The following is a 19,938-nucleotide window of genomic DNA, read 5'->3' as shown; positions in this document are numbered from 1 at the left end:
AACGGAGCTTGCAAATTCACAGATAATAAAGGCACACTTAAATACGATGGTCATTTCTTGTGCAGACATGCTTATTGCCAATTCGGCTTATTTTGCAGAGGGATATTTAATTTCTTGAACGCATTGGTTTCGCCTTTTTTGTACACGTTTGTTGCTTCGAGGTTTGTTGATTTCACTTTTATTTTTTCACACGAATCTGTTCTTGCGGCACGTATGCACTTTCATGAAAAATAAAACGTTCCCTTTAATTTTGCTCTTGTCCGAAGCAAGGTTGTGGCAAAAAATACCGCTTCGCATGCACTTTTCCGATGCGGTGCGAGTAAAGCCGGGATGAAGCATTCTATGCCTATAACATTGCTTTACGCATTTCGAGCGTAGTCAGAATGGCGCTTCGGCCATGGTATCAAGCGGCTTTTGTTATCAATGTGAAGAGTCGGCCTTGAGAAGCGGATAATAAGTGTGACGTAGAAATCAGAGGAAGGAAAGCTGCGAAGCCGCGAAACCTGCTATTGGCGTTCCTTCCGTACTCGTATTAAGGTGATGCGCTGTCTCCGGGATGGTGACAGGCAACGCAGTTATTTTCAGCGTATTTGAGGGTGCTGCTTTGTGATGCGGATGGGTGTGCACTTACTTGGTATTTTTTCTTACTTCGTAAGGTTTCTTTGCCAGTCGGAAAAAAAGTGTGCGGTATTAGTACGTCATGCAGATCACCGTAGTTAGATGTCATTTTGGGTGCGTACAAATGCCTCATTCACACTTTGAAGATTGGTACAGTACTTGTCGAGTTATATAATTACGTAACCTATTAAGAGACATTCTGCAATACATTACAAAGAAATGATTCTTTATGTAAGAATTCATTTGTTTCATTATTTAGTTTAAGCAACTTTCGCTTTTCATATTTACTTACGCGAAAGCTATGTCAACACACTTTGTCTTAAAAAGTAAGCTCTAGTTGTAGCAAGCTATGATTGCTTACATTTTTCCATATAACTGCTCGTAAACCGAAAACCGCATAAGCCGCAATTATTTACAACCTCCAAGCATATATAAGCCAGGAAAAGTCATTGCAGTTAGAACTGGTAAAGAGGCAGAGGAGTCGTTATCATGCAACTCCAGCAGAAGAGCGGGAGCTCGCGCACATGATGAACAGTATTGTTGCTGAACCTAATCTCTCTCATCGGGAGGAAAGGCTCATCAAGATTTTCAATTTCTCATTCAGGCAGTACTTTGGTGGAACCAAATTCTGTCAACCAGCGCCCAGCAAACATTAGCACAGGTTTCACTGTCGTCATGGGAGAGTTGTTTCCTACGTTCCCAAGGGGCTCTATGTACAAACGAGAAGCACCCACTCTACGCGTGTAGTTAGCAAGCACAATTACTTACCTTTTAATTGGAGCGAAGCGTTCTAAAGCGCCCTCTAATTTGCAGGTGCTGCAAGGTTACTCCCAGCATACATGCCGTTTCGCATTGGACGAGCTGAGGCACGCTAATAATACGCATTATTTCTCTGCGACGCCCACCGAACTTTCCACAGCGAGGGATAAAGGGAACGCACTCCACGGCATGAAAATCGTTGGTCCACATTTCCCTGGTGCACCACGCATACAAGGAGTTGCAGCGAGACATAAGCTGTCTTCTGACACTTTTGTGCATGCGAACTAAATCACATTTTATCACAGCAAGCACAAATACATGGCCAGGGAAACATCGCGGCAGCAGCCAGCTCGCAAAATACAGACCAGCACCATAGAGAGGATTGATGGATGGGTGCTATGAGCAACCCCTTTGAAACGGGGCGCTGGATGGTGCCACCTGTGAACTTGTGGGGCTTTTTTGGCCTCCGTATTGCCTAAAATAACAAACAATACACTTTCGTTTTGTGCCTTGTTGCGCCCAACTACATGTGTATGTCGCGATACAAAAACAACAATTGTACTCTAAATAACATCAAGCCAATAGACGTGGCCGCTTACCCCTCTTTTCCTTTAATGCTTCTTCATTATCTTTGTGATAAACCTGTATCTGCGACAGAACTCACAATTCGCTACCATGACGTTACATTGTGATAGCGCAATTTTGTCTCTTGTTCGCGTTCTTGAATGAGTGACCTTTTAAAGAGGTTCTTGCTTTAGAGTAAAATGTCTTTAGGGAAGTTAAACTAATCCGGCTTTTTATTCCTTGAAAATTAGCATCAGTGGTACTTTTACAAGATCATAGCAATCTAGCTATAGATGTCGAAATATGAAGCAACACTATCTAAACTTGTTACAGCAGGTGAATCTCATTATGATGTGTCAGAATTTGAGCATGTTCCCAATGCTGAAGATATTGCACCATGTTAATTTCAAATGTAATTGTGCACTTATCGGAAGTAGTGTACATTATTTCTTCGTATCAATTGTTCCAAGTAAACAGTTTTCATAGGTGCACTGTTGCCTTTTGAAGTGAAAATATTTGGAGACATTGTTCAACAGTACACGTTGCATTATTTCGACATGAATTTAGGAGTAATATAGGTTGTGCCGTGCATAGTTTCTCCGTTCAAGTAGTTATATGAGTACGCAAACTCCTATTCCTCCACTGTAGTTCATATGACCGCAAGGCAAAGAAATTTCAGCTTGTGCTGAAAGAATATCATTCCCCACTATTTTGTTAGTGAGATAATCGGGTTTGTCACCAAATTGATATGTATGTGCTATATATATATACTATTCTTTGGACAATCGCAGAGAACATGATATGAGAAACAATCTGCTCACTAAAGATAAGTTCCTACGTGAAACTACTGCTTAAATGACAGGTTTGCCGAGCTAAACAGAAGCCACCTATTAGGTTCTCGCTGTCTCATACATTGGCCCATGATCCTTCTACTAAGCATCCCACCATCCAATGCACCCACCATTCACCCAGTATGCACACACTTCACCGACCGTTCACACAAGTAACCCTACTACGCGTCCCACCATCCACCCAGCACACGCATCGTTCACCCAGCACATTAATCATTCACCCATAAGCTACATAGGTCACCCAGTATGCATCCCATCATCCACCCAGCACACCCATAAGTAAGCACACCCTCAGTAAGCATGCCCACCATTGAGACAAGCCAACGTGGGACTATGGACGATAGCAATGATTGCACAGACCAGCAGGTGACCTCCACAGCACAGTTCCTCCTTTTTTTCGCATACGAAAGCAAACACAACGCGCGCCATACGCAAAAACTGTGAGACGCTGCCGCGGCGGCGCCGGCCAGGATGGGTAAAGACGAGCGCCTTCTAGAACCCACGATCCACCCAGTATATCCATTATGAATTCCATCACACCCACCATGTTTTCCATCATGCCCAACAGATTTCCTAGACCGCCGTTGCTGCGACCCGGTCGACGGAGTGGAAAGGCGAGGGTAAGCGTTATATTGCCCTGGTCGTTCCAACGCTTAGGGCCCGAAAGTGTTATGTTCACCGAAAAAGACGGTAAATAATGAATTGTCTTGGCTCCGTTTATTATTTTTATAAAGGTATCGCTAAAGCGATGAGCGCGACGACAGCTCTGAATTGGTGTTTCCGTTCTGCCCGTGCGGACTTCGCCTGTGCCCGTTACTGTGGAGAAGTGATTGTCGCTATTTGATGTCGTTAAATGTGAGAGCCTGAGGCGAAGTGATTGAGTGTGGCCGTAGTAGTTCTGCCCATGTAGTGTTTTGTGGGCTTCACCTTTGCCTGTGACTGATCGTGTTGCTGAATAGCTTTGTGGAAAGTGACGTGGTTTGTGTGGATCTAATCGCAGTGTTTGCCAGCTCCTGGGGACGCCTGTGCCAGTTAATGATGGCGTTGCCCAGTAGCATTGTGGAAGTTGATGTACATTTTGTGGATTTCGTCGCCGCTTATGACTGCCCTAATTATAGGTGACCGATTTTTGTGTAAACAGCGTGGACGTCTCGAAATGTTAGCTAGAAACTCAACCAACAGCAAGGCAAGTCTCTGTTTTGTGGTTTTGCGAGCTCATGCTCGTGCGAGCAGCAGAATGATTAAAAATCCGTTACATAACGTTAGTTCCATAAAATTTGCTTTGCCGCAGTACAGTTGTGTTATGCGGTGAAGCATACGTAATGTATTGCGGTAAAGTAGGTGAAAAAGTAGGCAGGAACCCCGGCGTTACTGTGGCGATTTTCTTGTTTTACGGTCCCGCCCGTGCACTTTTAAAAGGCGCGAGCAAGGAAGAATCACGGTCGAAGCGCAACCTTGCCAATGCTTCAATTGAACAAAAAAAAACGATTTGGAGTTGGTGATGCCAAAACCAAAGCCTTGACTTTTGTATCATCAAAGCAGTTCCAAAAATATTCAATCATATTCCAAGCTCCTGACGTATCTATGATTGTTTAAAGTATATGCATATATTGTGCACCAGCCTTAGCACCAATTCTAATGTACTTTAATGATGTAAGTTTATTAACACGTGGCCAATATATAATTTGTGTTGTATGGTGGTGTGCTGTTGCTTTCATGTGATAATGTGTACATTGGCTGGAACAGTTGATGCATCCTCCTTATAGAACTCATTGAAAGATGAACCACCTGTCAAGCCATTGTTGTTCTTGCAGTTGTACAACAGATTTCACAATAATTTCACAACATGGGGATACTTATGAAAGAGTAGCGGATGCTTAACATATCCAGATGCCTGCACAGGAATGCGGGAGTCGACCATGCATCTATCTCTCTAACTCAGGTTGAATGTGCATACTTGAGTAAGATGTAACACTTGTTGAGTGTCTGATTTCTGTTATTGTTAGCTTAGTTTGTTTCCCCCCATTTGTAGGTTTTCGTGTGTGTTGTTGTGTATGTATATAATAAGCTCGTCTTCTACATGTGTGCTGTGCGCTGCACAATAATTGGGAGGACATGCGTAACCAGTGCGATATGCAGTGGAGCAATGATAAAGTGGCTACTTTTATGTCCCAGTGGTTCCGCCTTAGCAACGCTACAGCTGTGTCTAAAAAGGAGCGCGTTGTGCCCTAACAAAGCTTCCATGTGTCAGCTACTGACTCTGCCACCCTAGAGAGCCAGCTGGAAACCCAGGTGACTAAATTTGGGTATTGCTGCACATTCAAAGCCACGACTCCATTTACTCAGTCTGACTATATCACAGCTGAATGGACATTGAGAGCTGGCCTGTCAACCATTGTTGGCCACGGATGTGCCACTTGGTTTATGGGCCCCATGTGAATTGAATGCCAATTCTAAATTTCGCAAGTGTTGTATTCTGCTATGCAGTTGATAAACTGGTAACCTTTTGGCACTTTACTGCAGCGCTCTCGACATTGAAACCGCAAATAATGTGTTGGGAGCTCGCTTTAGCGAAGGTAAGGAATACAAGTTTTGACAGATTGAGATCGGCTAGCTTAATTCAAAAGTAAACTCAGGTTTGCGAGCAGCAGTGGTGGTGCCCCACTCAGGAAGCCGCTTCAGTTCCAAGAAAGATCAGGAAGCAATGATCCCCACGGTGAGGCAAAGCGATGTAAACTAGGTTTCCGCGATTCGGGGACAACGTACTGACGAATGGTTGCTTGAAGGGCTGCGCCCCTAGAATTCCGGAGGCTTAGGTGTAAACGGCGTAACGAATGAAGAGTTAATGTTCAAGATATGGTGGTTTCACGCGCTTACCCGACACTGTCTATTGATTGCCGCAAGCGTCAAACTTCAAGGTTTTCTCTTAACACGAAACCCCACGAAAGGGGCCTTCATAAGAAGGAGACCATGGTGTATTGATAGAGCAGCGTCCCAGAGAGACGTGCGTGGTTGTGTCCATTGTAGGCGAACTAAACACAGGCTGCGCGCGGGCGGTACGTGCGGTGTAGGTTGAAGCTGTTCGAGCCTAGGATGTAGGCTCTCGCCATGCCCCAAGAGACTCACCTTGACAGTTATGGAGGTGCCACCATTGCTTTCGCAAACAAGCAAGTCGCGGAACTCAGACCTGTCCGTGGGCGGGAAACGCACTGGCCAGTCGCTAATGGCAGCATGCGACATCAGTCCTCGAGCAAGCCGCATATTATTCGTAGTCGACTGCATCACTCGCACACGCCTCCTCATCGACACCGGAGCGGAGCTGTCTATTGCTTCCGCCATGGTCGCAGATCGCCAACGCGGCAAGTCCACAACCACGCTCCACGCAGTGAGCAACACTGTCATCACGTCCGGGTCACCACTTGTTGGGGCCTCGGTTTAGAGGAGGCAAGGAATACACGATTTGACTGGCTGAGAACGGCGTGTCGACTGGCATTATTAAAAAATAAAAGCAGGGCTGTCGAGTGGTAGTGGAGGCACCCCAGACGGACCGCTCTTGGGCTCGAAAAAACAGCAGGGGGAAATGACCCCTATAGTGGGGCAATGTTCTGTAAACTGGCCGGGGCAATGACCCCCACAGCGAAACAAGAATTGTTAAACTGGATTACCGCGAATCGTGGACAACGTTGTGACGGACGGTCGCTCTAAATCCTTAGTCCTCTCTGGAATGGCACTGTTCAATACAGCGCACTCAATTTCACCATACCCACAAGCAAGCTTGGAAGCGAGGCTTTTCATTAGTATCTCCGCACCCATACGCACTCCCAATCAACACGCGAATGCACAAACGCGTGTGGATACGAATGATAGCGCACCCGCACAACACACACAGGTCCATGCATGCCAAGAACGGCTACTGAAATTCCTACGGCAAATCTAAGTATTGCAGCAACAAATGAAACGACAGAAGGCACACATGCGACGAGCAGAATCGGAAAGCATAGAACTGAGGACACAGCTTGAACAAGGACTGGGACCTTGTGCAGAAGCGGAACAGAGCACCAAGCGAGTTCAGTCATCAACCACATCTACGCCAAAAGAAACGCCAGAAACATGCCGCAAACGCGTCAGGCGTTGTTTCTGTTTCGCTACTCCAGCTCGCAGGAAGAAATGCGAAGCAACGACGCTGAGAGCATCCCATCAAGCGACGGCAAATACAAAATTCTAGAAAGGAAAGTAAGAACGCAAGAGCGCAGCGTGGTAGAACTAGTGGCTGCTTTCCACGTATTTCCTCGCCAGATTTCTGAGCAGCAAAGTGGTTTAATGACCAGAATAGACAAAACTCAGTGCCACAAGATGCTGAAAGTTTGCCCACACCGTCAATCACATATGAACGACCAGGTACATTTGTCGGATCAACATGATGGACTGAGTAGGGGAAAGCGAGTTAAACGGACACCTTCCACAACATATGACAGTGGAACAGTGGAAGCTTTGCATAGAAAAGCGCCTTGCAACAATACATACTTCATCATAAGTAACCACCAGATTTGATGGTTCTTCAAGAGACCGGGGTCTATCCGACACTCCCTGGCTATGAAACGCACATTCGCGACAAGACGCGAATGGCGATCCTGACGAGGAAAATCTCGCAACAGTAAAGCATACTGCAATCAATTCAGCCATAGATCGCGTACTCATCGAAATTATAGCGACGAAACAGGAGATTTCTAGTCTCTGCGTGCTTAACGTGTACAGCCCTCCGAAGTAGAAAACGACGGGGTTAGATACATTATTTAGCCAAGCTGAAAACAAATTGAAGCCAGAAGCACCCTGGTCGTAGTGGTTCATTTGAACGCACCCCACATTGTCTAGAGATATTGAAAGGCAACTCAAAAATGAAACGACATCTACAACGCAGCGCAGGAACATCGATTCACGTTGATCATGAACGCGCATTAACGTAGAGGCATCGCTGACAACATTTCTGGAGAAATTCGACCCGATCTGATTTTCAGACTCGGGAAAGGTTAGGACCCCCGAAAAACACACATCACGATAATCAGAGACTCACGCGAAGCATGCAGTAACTACGCAGCTGGAAGAATTTCCCGAACGGAGATATCCATCTTAAGAACATCTACCCTTCCAGAAATGGCCGCAATAGTATGGATACCAGGGGTGCTATGCAAAAGTTTCTCTTTCGTGATTGTTCTGATCGAGCGTGCTAGATGGCGCTTAATGAACGGAGACTACATAGAATGCGCAAGAACAACATGTAAAAAAAATGTCGGGAAAACGCTGTGTATGACAGCATGCGCGTAACCTTCTGCGTTTGAAGCACAGGAGGCTGGGCAACGAAACACTGCCATGGCCGCGTATTTAATTTAGCAATACCGCGGTTCTCCAGCTTTCTATCTGCACACTTGCCATGAGCCGCTTCCAAAGCCTTTCTTAGGCGAGTCAATGACGCACCTTCTGTTGCTGTCAACTCAGGTGCAGATCGGGGTGTGGAGGCTGCCGGAGGTTCCTGTAAGTGACAGTCACGTAGAAAGAGCCGTAGTGGCTGCTAGCGAGGCGATACGGAAAATGAGCCCAGAGAAAGGTTTCGAGTTTGTCGAAGTAAACAGGGAAGTGAGAATGTGTGGTTGTTTTGAACGAGACGGGATCCACTTCAATTACAGGCTTGGACGAGATGCGGGCTGGCGACTTGCTGGTCCCACTGTTGCTGCTTTAGGGGGCCCACAGGCGCTCAGACAGTCATTGCAGGCGGTTATGAAGAAGGTCCTCTAGGGGAACCTCAGAACAGCATCGCCGCCAATAACAGAAAAAGGAGGAAAACAGGAAAGAGGGTTTGCCATGCAATAAGCTTCATAAGCATGCAGGACGGTATAAGACAAGTAACGTGGGTAGAGATTGAAGAGCAGCCCAATGGTGAACAAATAGGGGCGTATGCGGTTAAAGAAACGCACTTTACACATTCCGAAGAACCACCAGTGACTGAGAATTGATCGGGAAATCTGCAACAAAACTAAATTGCAAAGAAAGGGAGGGGGACTCAGAATGCTCATCCATCAAGGAGACAAATGAAAAAGAATAAATTTCAAAACGTCTAGAGTATGTTATATTATTAGGTACAATGAGTGCAAAGAGTTTGGCGTAATAGTCCTGCGGAAACCTGCAGGGTGGGGAGAAGTATTTAATAAAGGAAAAATGAGAAATCCACCAAATCGTAGCAATTGCCACAAAGAAAACCCATAGGGGTTCCTCGAAAGAAAAAGCCTCGCCGTAGAAGAAAAATTCGTCCTGGTCCGGCAGCCGAAACCCAGGACCACTGCCTTTCCAGGGCAGCCGCTCTACCATCTGAGCTAATCAGGCGCCTAGCAGATGGCTGGCCGAAGTGGAATTGGTCAACAACTCAAAGCAAAGGCTAGACTTTCGTGTAATAGTTCTGCAGAAAGCCTCGGGTGGAGAGAGGTAATTAGTAAAGGAAAAATGAGACATCCACCTAATCGCAGCAATTGCTACAAGGGAAACCCATACGGGCTCCTCGCAAGAGAAAGCATCGCAGTGGAAGAAAAATTCGTCCTGGTCCGGACTTCGCCTTGCTATCTGCTAGCCGCCTGGTTAGCTCATTGGTAGAGCAGCCGTAAAGACGGTGGTTTCGTGTTCGAGTCCTGGACAAGGAGGAATTGTTCTTCAACTGCAGGGCTTGTTTTTTGGAGGAACCCTTAATGGTTTTCTTTGTTGCCATTGTTACGAATGGGTGGATGTCTTACTTCTCCTTTATTTCTGAATGTAAAGAAAGCTTGGCTAGCCGCGTTGTTTCGTTGAGTGGAAATAGTTGCACAGAAACGGATCAAGAGCGATTGTAATGCCTAAGTGCTGATAGTATTGGTTTCGGATATGATGCCGAAATTATCCTATTAGTGACATGAATGCCAACAAACAAGAGCTAGATGGCTATACCGACAAGAACGGGAAGTCAATGCTCGATCTCTGAGAGCAACAACACCCCGTTTCGTGAATAGATGGCGTAAGTTTGACGGGCGGATCACGTAGGACGTGGGAAACCGGCAATCGACCATTAATTGTTGTCTGATGACAGAAGAAATTCATGATATGTTGAGAGAAATGGTCATTACCGAGGAAGGGTATAGCAGCACAGGGACTGACCATAAACACATCATTTTGAAAATGCGATATGTAGTTTGGAAAGCGAACAAGAAGCGAAAAATTGCCAGTTCAAATTTGAACACTGAACAAAAAATAAATACATTTACAAGAGTTGAGGAAGAACCTGGCAAATGGCCAAGCAAAAAGTGGGAATATAGTGAGCTTCCAAGTCTAATAACGAGACATACAGGGAAAGAGAAGCAACATGTTCATGTAAAGGAATAAAGAAAGTGAAAAGCTTGTGAAACAGGGAAATGCAAGAAGCAATCGCTGAACGACAGAAAGCATCCTGTGACTACCGGCAGGCAAAAAAGAGGGGTTGTGGCAGCATGAAGTAGCCAGAAATTGGGAAATATACCGGTATAAAAAAGATCTATTGTTCAAAGAGTGGTGCAAGCAAAGGTAAAAGGTGAAATAGAAGGTTGGTTGTCAGAAATTTGCGGGAAAGAGAAGGCCGGCCCTAAAATATTTTGGAACCATCTAAAATTATTAGGCAGGAAGTATGGAACAATAGAACATATCTTAGAAGAAGATGGAAACGAACTGGAAGGGGATGCGACTTTAAATTACACCCGAAAAATAACAGCCGAACCTTTGCAAAGCCAGTGGTTAAGAAAAAAGCGGCATGAAAGAGAGCGAGATGGAAAAGGAGCTGGTGCTGACAAATTTCAACTGCAAGCAAGCCGAAGAGAAAATTCGGAAGTGCAAAGCCTCTGGGCTAGACGAGCTTCCTGTTAGGCTGGTTTATGAAGTGGCACCAAAAAGTAAGGCACCTCTGGTGCAAACAGTGGAAAAAACTTTAAAAAATTGATGAATACCTGGCAGTTGGCGACAAAGTAGAATGAATTTAATCTATAAAGGTAAGGGGGAGAAAGATGGAATTCACCCCCACAGACGTTCGACCACTACATCGGTAATATACAGCTTAGCAATGCAGGCACTTCAGTCAAAGCTGCAAGCACGGGAAGAAAATAATAGAATTTCGGGAGAACTTTAGAATCGCTTTAGAATAGGTAGGCGTTTGGATGACAACTTAGGTGTCCTTACTCAGTGTTTTTAAATATGAAAAAAAGACCGTTATATGTGGGCCTTTTTGACATTACAGGAGCGTATAACAACGTAGACCACCAGATATTGTGGGATATTATGGAAAGAGAAGGCTTAGGCGACTACGGTCTACAGCTTTTGAGAGAGATTTATTTAGAAAATATCCTTTGCCTTGAATACGAAGGAGCGAGGAGAAAGTTGATGCCAACAAGGGATGGAGGCAGGGGTGTGCTTTATTCGCACTGCTGTTTAAGTGTACGTGGTGAGGATGGAGAGGGCACTAGAAGAAAGTAATATCGGGTTTAATCTGTCATACAAACAGGCGGATACAGTAGTAGAGCTGCAGCTTCCAGTTGTGTTTTATGCGGAGGACATTGTGCTGCTAGCTAATAATCCAAGTGACATTCAATGTCTGCCTAATACCTGTGGACTGGAAAGCGATCAGATCGGTCTGTAATTTATCGTGAAAAAATCAGGTGTTATGGCATTCAACGAAAACAGCGAACAGAAAGGGACAATACTGGACCAGGAAGTACCTCGTGCAAGAGAATTTAAAATCCTTGATATTTGTATTAACGAAGGCTATAGACATGTATGGAAACACAGGAAAAACTATGAGAATAAAGGGGAAGAGAAATTCTGCCATAGCGAAGCGCAGAGCGCTCTCAGGATACAAGAGGTACGAGTTGCTCCGAGGTATGTAGAAAGGTTTAATGGTTCCAGGATTTACATTTCTAAATGTGGTTGTTTGCTTGAAGTTAGGGTTAAAATCAAGAGTCAGTGGTACCTAAGGTTCAGTGGGACGCCTCGCATTAGGCGCTCACGGGAAGACTACAAATGAAGCTGCGCAAGGTGATATGGGCTGGACAAGTTTAGAAGTGATGGAAGCTGACAGTAAAACTAATTATGAAGAAGGACTGAGTTATACAAAGAAAGTAAATGGGCTGGGAGAGTTTTGAGGTATTTGTGCAGGAAAAACATTGATTCACAGCGAACGAAAAGAGCTAGGAAGCTTACCAGCAATTATACTGCTTATATTGTGCGCCACACAGCAACAAAGATAGTCAAGCAGAAAGCCAGAGAGGCTGAGATAATATCATGGGTGGCGGCAATAGAAAAGGAACCTGCCATGAGCAACTACTTAAGAGAATAAAACGAAGCAAAGGAAAGAAACAATATATGATAACCTAAAGCGAAGCTCATTACTTTTCGAAGCGAGATCAGGTTGCCTTAGAAGACGCACTCATAAAGCAATATATAGAAGGAAGAAGAAGCACATGCTTGCTTTTGTAAAGCTAGGCAAACGATGAGGCATGTTTTATTAGAATGTTAAGGTATCTGGCCAGCGGTCATTGTTAAACTTTCAATTCAAGCATTACAAAGTAGTAAAAACGGAATTCCCATGTCGTGTCTTAAGTCTTCTCTCACCAGATACCGCATGCACAAAATAAGCGCCAGTTTTAATGCACTGGTCCGGTGCCTATTAGAAGCAGGTTATCCTAGCGTGGCAGTGGGCACTGTGGCTGAACGCCTAAAGAAGTCGATTTCGAAGGGAACAGACGTGATTACGGAAAGCAATAATAGCAAGAAAAGAGTAGTGTCTGAACCCTACATTCATTCAGTATCGAACAGGCTCAAGAAAGTTGCAAGAAGTATATGTGGTGTGCTAATGTTCTTTTCTCTGTTCCAAATAAGCTTGGTAAAATATGCTGTGCCGTGCAGAGGAAAAGTAGCAAGTGAAAGTTAAGAAAAGAAAAGATATTTGACCAGTGAAGCACTTCAAGAACAAACATTTTTCTGGCTGTCGTATGGCAGGGTTCTATGGCAGTAGTTCCCTTTAGCTGTGGCCATTTCTACGTATGGCAAACGGGGCAGTGTATCAATCAGAGGCTAACTGAACATAAAAAGTCGTTAACCGGTGGATTGCCTTCTAATATTTCCTTACATTGCCAAGACTGCAAAGAGTGTAACTGCACACCTGAGTTAGATGAATGCGCGATATTGTACAGGCATATGAATGAAGATGCGCGTCTTATGGTCGAGGCACGGCGTATCAATCATGGTAGATGTGCATGCGTGAGTCAGCATTCGATTACATTAGAAAAAGAAGAGATCAATTGACTTAACAGTTATCTCTCACGTAGACGGGCACGTGTACCCGACTGACACCTCGTGCTATCATTCTTGTGCATGCGCAGATGAGCTTTCTGCCTTCTTTCTTTTTTTCGCCTCAATGCTTTCGTTCAATTGATCGTCGGCGTTCTTATTGTCCACTTCTGTTATCTTGTGTCCGTGTCTGCGCGTCTTACCGTTTTTTGCATTATGACTCTATATACACTCGCTATACTAATGACAGAAGCATAACCAGCTGCCCCTAGATGTATACTTTTACCTTTTGTTTATTAAATATTTTTTTATTTCCTGTCTTGCGCTTTCTTTGGCCAAGGCTGTTCATAATCTCGGCACCAGTAAGTGCACAATTGCGACGCATTTTAATGCAAGTTCCTGGTAAGGTTATTAGTAGACAGACCACGTCTGGACGTGCTTTAAAGGATTCTAAGCACAGAACATTTACGTAGTATCGCGCGTGTAGCGGCAGTGACTTGTTTTTGCTCTTCTGAAGTTTGATAAAGCACGTAACGCTACAGGGCCAACATTACATACTTAACAAAGCAACGTCAAAACAGTGAAAACACGTTCTTTCAACGATTATGGTGCAGTCGCTTTCTCGTCAGGGCTTTGTCACCACACCGCAACACAAACATCGGCCCAGCCGCTGGATTAGTGCGCTAACGTCACTTCAAGCAACAGGAAAAAACATAGAGAGCTTTACGTAGCACGGCCCACAGCGGGATATAGAAATTGCGCTTTGAGCGAAAGCAAAAGTGCCAGAACACACCTTTAGACTTATTCGCCAATCAACAGAGTACCAATCCGTAGCCTCAACTTGCCATCAATCCCATGATAGCTGAACGATCGCAGCGCCAGATGTCCTTCTAGTTATAGCAATATGAAACTATGGTTTCAAGAAACATGCGAGCTGCTAGCTGTTGCCGGGCGTCCTAAGATCTTGTGGAATGAAGTGCATGTGGACATTCAACATTTCTTGTCATTCACAAGCCTTCAAAAATGAAAAAACGAGCGAATGGAGAAGAACTGTACCTTATGTTGAGTTATTTATTTGCTTCTTCTTGAGTATATTGAATAGCGCGAAGTGCGGGAAGTGGTTGACTTCATGCGTCTGAGCTTCCCTCTGCTCACACTTGGCGCTCGGTCACCAAAATCACAAGTCGCATCGCACTCGGTGAGCAACTTCGGTTGTCGTGCCAACTATGAAGATGTGAAACACCGCGAAGTTTGAGCAGATGTGCAAGTAACGCTATATACGGGAAACTAGGTCAACCAAGCGATACACGAAGATGGCTAAATCGCACCATGCCAGGTTCTGCGCGGCTCTGTGGTTTCCTAACGCCGGGATTGCCAATTCTGCGAATTTTTTCAGGCTTCCTATCCACAACAAGTGAGCACAAGTGTTTGACTATTTTCAGCGAAGGTATTCATTTTGAATGAGTAAGCCAGTTCTGCCACCCGTACAAAAAAATTATTGAGAAGGAATTGAATTATTATTGGTCAATGTTGAGTTTTTCATTGAGGAATTGTGGAAATTTCGTTGGATAATTTTTGGGCTGACTGTTGAGTGGTCTTGAATATTGGCAACTGAAATTTAATTGAAACACCATTGGGTGTCTCAATGTTGAATAATTGTTAAGTCACCATTGAAATTCCATTGCGCTTAGACGGCTCGTTTTGTTCATTTTGTTGAACGGTTGTTGGGTTACCACGGATGCTGCATTGAACTGACGGTGTTGTAGTTCTGTTGACCTGTTGTGGAATTATTGTAGTCACAGCAGTGAAAAGTACATTGTGGCCCAGTTTAGATGGCATTGAGATTACATAAGTGGCCATTGAAATATGATTGACATTTCGTTGTGCTAGTGAATTTTTATTCATATATTGAAATTGCTTTGCTATTCACACATGCATGCCCCGTTGCCTACGCGTAACTTTCACAAACACAAACAAAAGCAAAGGAGAGACTGATAAATTTGAGGTACCTTTATTTACACTAAAGATGCGTGCCCATGAAACACTATTACAGTACATAAGGCACCACTACGTCGAACCTGGAGGCATAGGCTAGTACCTACAGCACTCTTAAAAGTGTAAATACATCTGAAAAAACCTATGCACATGAATTAAATGAAAACGATCATTGTGGTCTTCCCTTGCGACTTAAGTTTATGACTAGCAGGCAAAGCGGCTCAAAAAGCAGGGCTTAAGCATACCCTTTTAACAACCAACTTTGAACACACGGACACTTGAAGCTGCTTGCGTGTGAATACACACAAGACATCTGAATACGTTACATTAAAATGTTTCGAACACTAACCCATCAGAAGAACAGTTACGGCTGACTGTGAGAAGGCAAAATAACAGACTTGAAACAAATGATTTCACGTAGATATATACAAGCTTAAGCACACGTCTTTCACCACGATTAAAATTTAATGAAGTACAAAAGTTTACTTGTCTGAGCTTCTTGTCTTCGAGATGTATATATTTTCAGGTTGCCCAATTATTGTATAAAATAACATCATTCAACTGAGCTAATAATTGATGAGACATCACTTAGAAAGTTGCCGGGCATGGTGAACACGTGAATCATGTTTCTGACGAGCCAGGTTTGCAAGAACAGTGCACCATTTGTAGATGGCAAATTGAAGTACAGAAGAGTTTGTTGGTGGTATTTCCTCAATTTAGTGAGCTCATTTTCAGTCAATTTTTCTCGACTTGCCCAAAGCTAATTAGAGCAGTTTTGGGGGCTTTTTTCACTGTACCCAGCAAATAAGTGGTACCTCTGTCAAAAAAGAGACAAAGCAAGGCTAATACCTTGAACGATAAGAGAAAAAATAATTATTTAGCACATAAAATTGGTAGTAACACACGGCTAACACAATTCCAAAGAGCCAAATAGATGGTCACCTGCACTTGCAGTATCAAGTACCCCAGAAATAGTCATAAAGGATGGGAAAAGGTTTCAATGACTGGAGAGCCAGATTGGTGAGACAGTGAAAAACGTAAATAAAGGCGTATACGAAAAAACAATGACCTCAATCGCGCAGGTAAAATGTTGTTAAAATGCTACCAGAATTTTATTACATAAAATGATTAAAGTTGCATAAAAATTGGGACAAAATAGCAAAGACGGAGGGAGGTACAGCACCCTTGCTGAAAAAAATATTGCAAGTGATATACATGCATATTTAGGCTCAAGACAATTTTTTCTCCAATATATACAAAAGAACCCATGCACTGACGACATAAAAGAAGGTTCCTGCGCCTGGAGAACGCAACACAGTACAAAGCAGTGTCATGAGAACCGAAAACAAGAGCTTAGTATGTTTAAAAAGTAATAATACTTGCATACCTACAGGAATGTGACATGTCATGCCTTGAATGGATGAAATTCATGAATCTTACACAAATGAAGTTGCCATCACTCTTATTGGCTTCCTCAGGGGACTCCTTGAAGTTGAACTAGAATAATGTGCATCAGTGTTTAAAAAAGCGAAGATAAGACCCTATAGCGTTCTTCCTAAATTAAACAGCGCAAATATTTCATGTATGAATTCTATGGACACTTTGCCAATTCGGTGTACATTTATATTTAACAACCACCCAAACAGAGACGAGAAGAATGAATTAAGGAAGGAACACACATGAACGCTGACTAAACTAGCAGTTTATTCGTGAATACAAAGATTTTAAACAGATTGGCTAACTTCACAAAGAAAAAGCCATGGATGTGCAGCGGAAACAGCCCGGCACAACAAAACAGGACCGGAAGACATGTCCTGTTGAACAAACATGTGCGTCAAAAACAAAAAAAAACACATAAAAACTGAAAGGTTTGTCCTGTAAGTGATATTAACGAGAAATATTGCAGCAACTCTTTCCCACTAAGGGTCACAGATATCTTGCTTATGAATTTTTCTTCGTGATCAATAAATGATTCTTCCATAAGCTCTCTCGTGTTCTGGTCTTTGTGATGAAACAACCGTTCTTTCTGCTCTATACCTTAACACCAGAAGAGTTCCAGAAGCAATATTTATTCGTCACAAACGAAACAAATACGTTACCAAGTTATCTGCTGCCCTTAGTGCGAAAGACTTGCAGTTCTGAAGAGTATTCCTTGTTGGTTAGTATCACTCATCGGACAAATATTTCACTCTTTCAAAAGATTTGATCGATAGTTCTCGTTTTTCACGCACGTTTATTCCACATGACGTGGCTTTTTCATATGTTTTTTCTTGTCGCTCGTGGCTGTTCCTTCCACGCATGCACGGCTCTTTACCTTTGTCAAGTTGACCAGCGTTTTTAATACCTCTGTCTTCAAAAATAAACTTAGTTGAACTTGCGCTCGTGTGTGCTCCTACGTAATTCGTCGTCCATCTCTGTTCGCGTTGCTGTTTCCAGTACGCACGTATCACTTGGTTAGGCTGGTAAACATTCTCGCGAGCAAAAAGGAAATACCTCCCCTCAAAAGGTAGCCCATCCTTCACTACTAAAAGCCAGGGCAAACCGAAAGTAAGCCTTCACAGCGTCCATGCGGCAGCTAGTACACCACAGAGCAGCAGAAAAAAAAGTTAAAAAGCCCACTTGATGGAGAATGGCAACAGAGATTCGAGCTTGCTAGTGAATCAGCCACATATCAACCGGTGTCTACGCCAAGCTGCTCTTGACGTAGACCACTTTAGCATCTAGGAATTTGCTGCACGTTTAACATGCGAGAAGGGAATGCGGACAGAAAATGAGATTGCGCGGATTCAGAATCTGCCACACACTGTACATAACTACGCACAAAATAGAAGTACACACTATACTGGCAAGTAAAAATTTCGACTCATTACGAGTGCTGTCTAGAAAAGGAAGAAATGGGTTGCTACGGTAAATGTTAGCTAAGACACGCTGAGCGGGGAGAAGTATTCCCGGCTCTCTCGCAGAACCAAAGACCACGCGACAGTGCATAACCGATAATAAGCAGATATCGAATCTTTGGGTAGAAGTCCAGCAGCAGGAATGACATGAAGATACGCCGAGAGCAATGCGAGTGTGAGCGTGCCTGTCGGAGTGAGAACATGCACCGTTTCTTTGAAACTAGCTGCTCAGGCGTGTCTCCCATCATCCCAGGCGATTTGTGTGCAGAACGTCGCGTACGTGCCCTTGCGCGTTTTTGCGCGGTAGCGCCTGCGCAGTGAGCTAGCTTTATGCACGCGTCATTCTTCACCGCGCAAACGGTGCTCGAGGCGACAACGCGCCGAGTGGCGCTCCTTTCGCTTCTGCAAGCAACGCACGTTCGGATCGGCCCAGCTCAAAGAGGCAGCAGAGAACGGTGGTATGTTTCGGTTATCGCCAATTAAAATTGTACAGTACGCCTTCAACAGAAACTCGTCACGCTAGACAAAGGTGCTTACTGCGGTAGTTTTTGCGGTGATAGGCGATAAGGCGAGCGCGTCGGCAGCTGTTCTTTACCAACGTCGTCACCACTCCACTGTTCATTTGTGCTGTGTTTCCATGTACAGTCACCGCGCGGAAGCTGCGACATATCGGTTGGCCGTTCTCCGCAAATACCAAACAGGCGAAATATATTTTGTGGTGTGCTCCATCATTTGGCGCAACCTAAATCTAGGCGCGCTTAACCGCTAGGGCACAAAAGGTGGTCACACTAATCGTATGGTATACGATGAGCCCCTACGGATTAAAAAAAGTTATTATGATGTCCTACGTGCGAAACCAAGGATCTGATTATGAGGCAGGTCGTAGTTGGGGACTCCGTATTAACTTTGACTTCCTCGAAATTTTTGCGTGCATACAATGTACAATGCCCGAGCGTATTTGCATTCCTCTCCTTTGGAATGCGGCCGCTGCAGGGATTGTATCCACGACCTCGAGCCCCAAACTGCCACGGCGGTCACCACAGTTACGAAATGCGTAAGCGTGACGTGCAACACCGCCGTCCGGTACAAGTGTGGCACAAAAGTAGCGCAGCTGCACACCTGCTGCAGAATTAGTTGTCGTGGTTCCCCTAAGCTCCTAGTGTCTGCCTAAATACCTTGAAAGGCGGCACGCCTCTCACATATCCGAACGCGATAACAAGTGCTTGCACGGCCCACGTGAGCCCCTATGAAAGATGGCGGGGCCACTGCACAAAGTTATCACTGCTAAGAAAAGCTGATCCTTACGTTCCAATTGTGTTCTCTCTTACAAATTAAGGAAAGGTCATCAGACAGGAAAAGATGAAGCAATGCAATTTTATGCACGTGGGGCACTGCTGCCTCGAAGCGATGGCGCCAGCGAGCGTTAGTATCGCGCGCTTCCCCTCCGGGGCATACGGTTTGCTTGAAGAAAGTGAACGGTGTGCTTAACATCTCACGCTTGTCAATGTCAAAATAGAAAAAAGGCTACATGCCCAAGAAAACCAGATTACTTACCTATCTCCAGAAGTTCGGCTGCGACTGTTTCGGGGTGCCTTCTCTCCTACAGGCATCACGACCCCTGCCGCGCAACTCATCAAAACAGCCAGGCTCGCACATCAGTCGAAGACTAGTAGCTGAGTCAGCCAATGACATCAAAGGATAAACGTCCCATTTATCGTCGTTAAAGCATCTCACAAAAATGTGCGTTATGATGTCCGAAAAGAAAAAAATACTTTCATCAAAAAGCACGAGGCGTGAACCACCACACAACGGCAACTAACTGAGTCCTAAAGCCGTTCACAGCTTCACTATCGTATGGGGTTATAAAAACCTTTCAAACACAAAATAACCGCACCGAAAAACCACTAATTAATCAGTAATAATTTTTC

Source organism: Dermacentor variabilis, chromosome 8 (genome assembly GCF_050947875.1).
Source record: "Dermacentor variabilis isolate Ectoservices chromosome 8, ASM5094787v1, whole genome shotgun sequence".
NCBI classification, from domain to species: domain Eukaryota; kingdom Metazoa; phylum Arthropoda; class Arachnida; order Ixodida; family Ixodidae; genus Dermacentor; species Dermacentor variabilis.
This window is presented reverse-complemented; position numbering follows the sequence as displayed.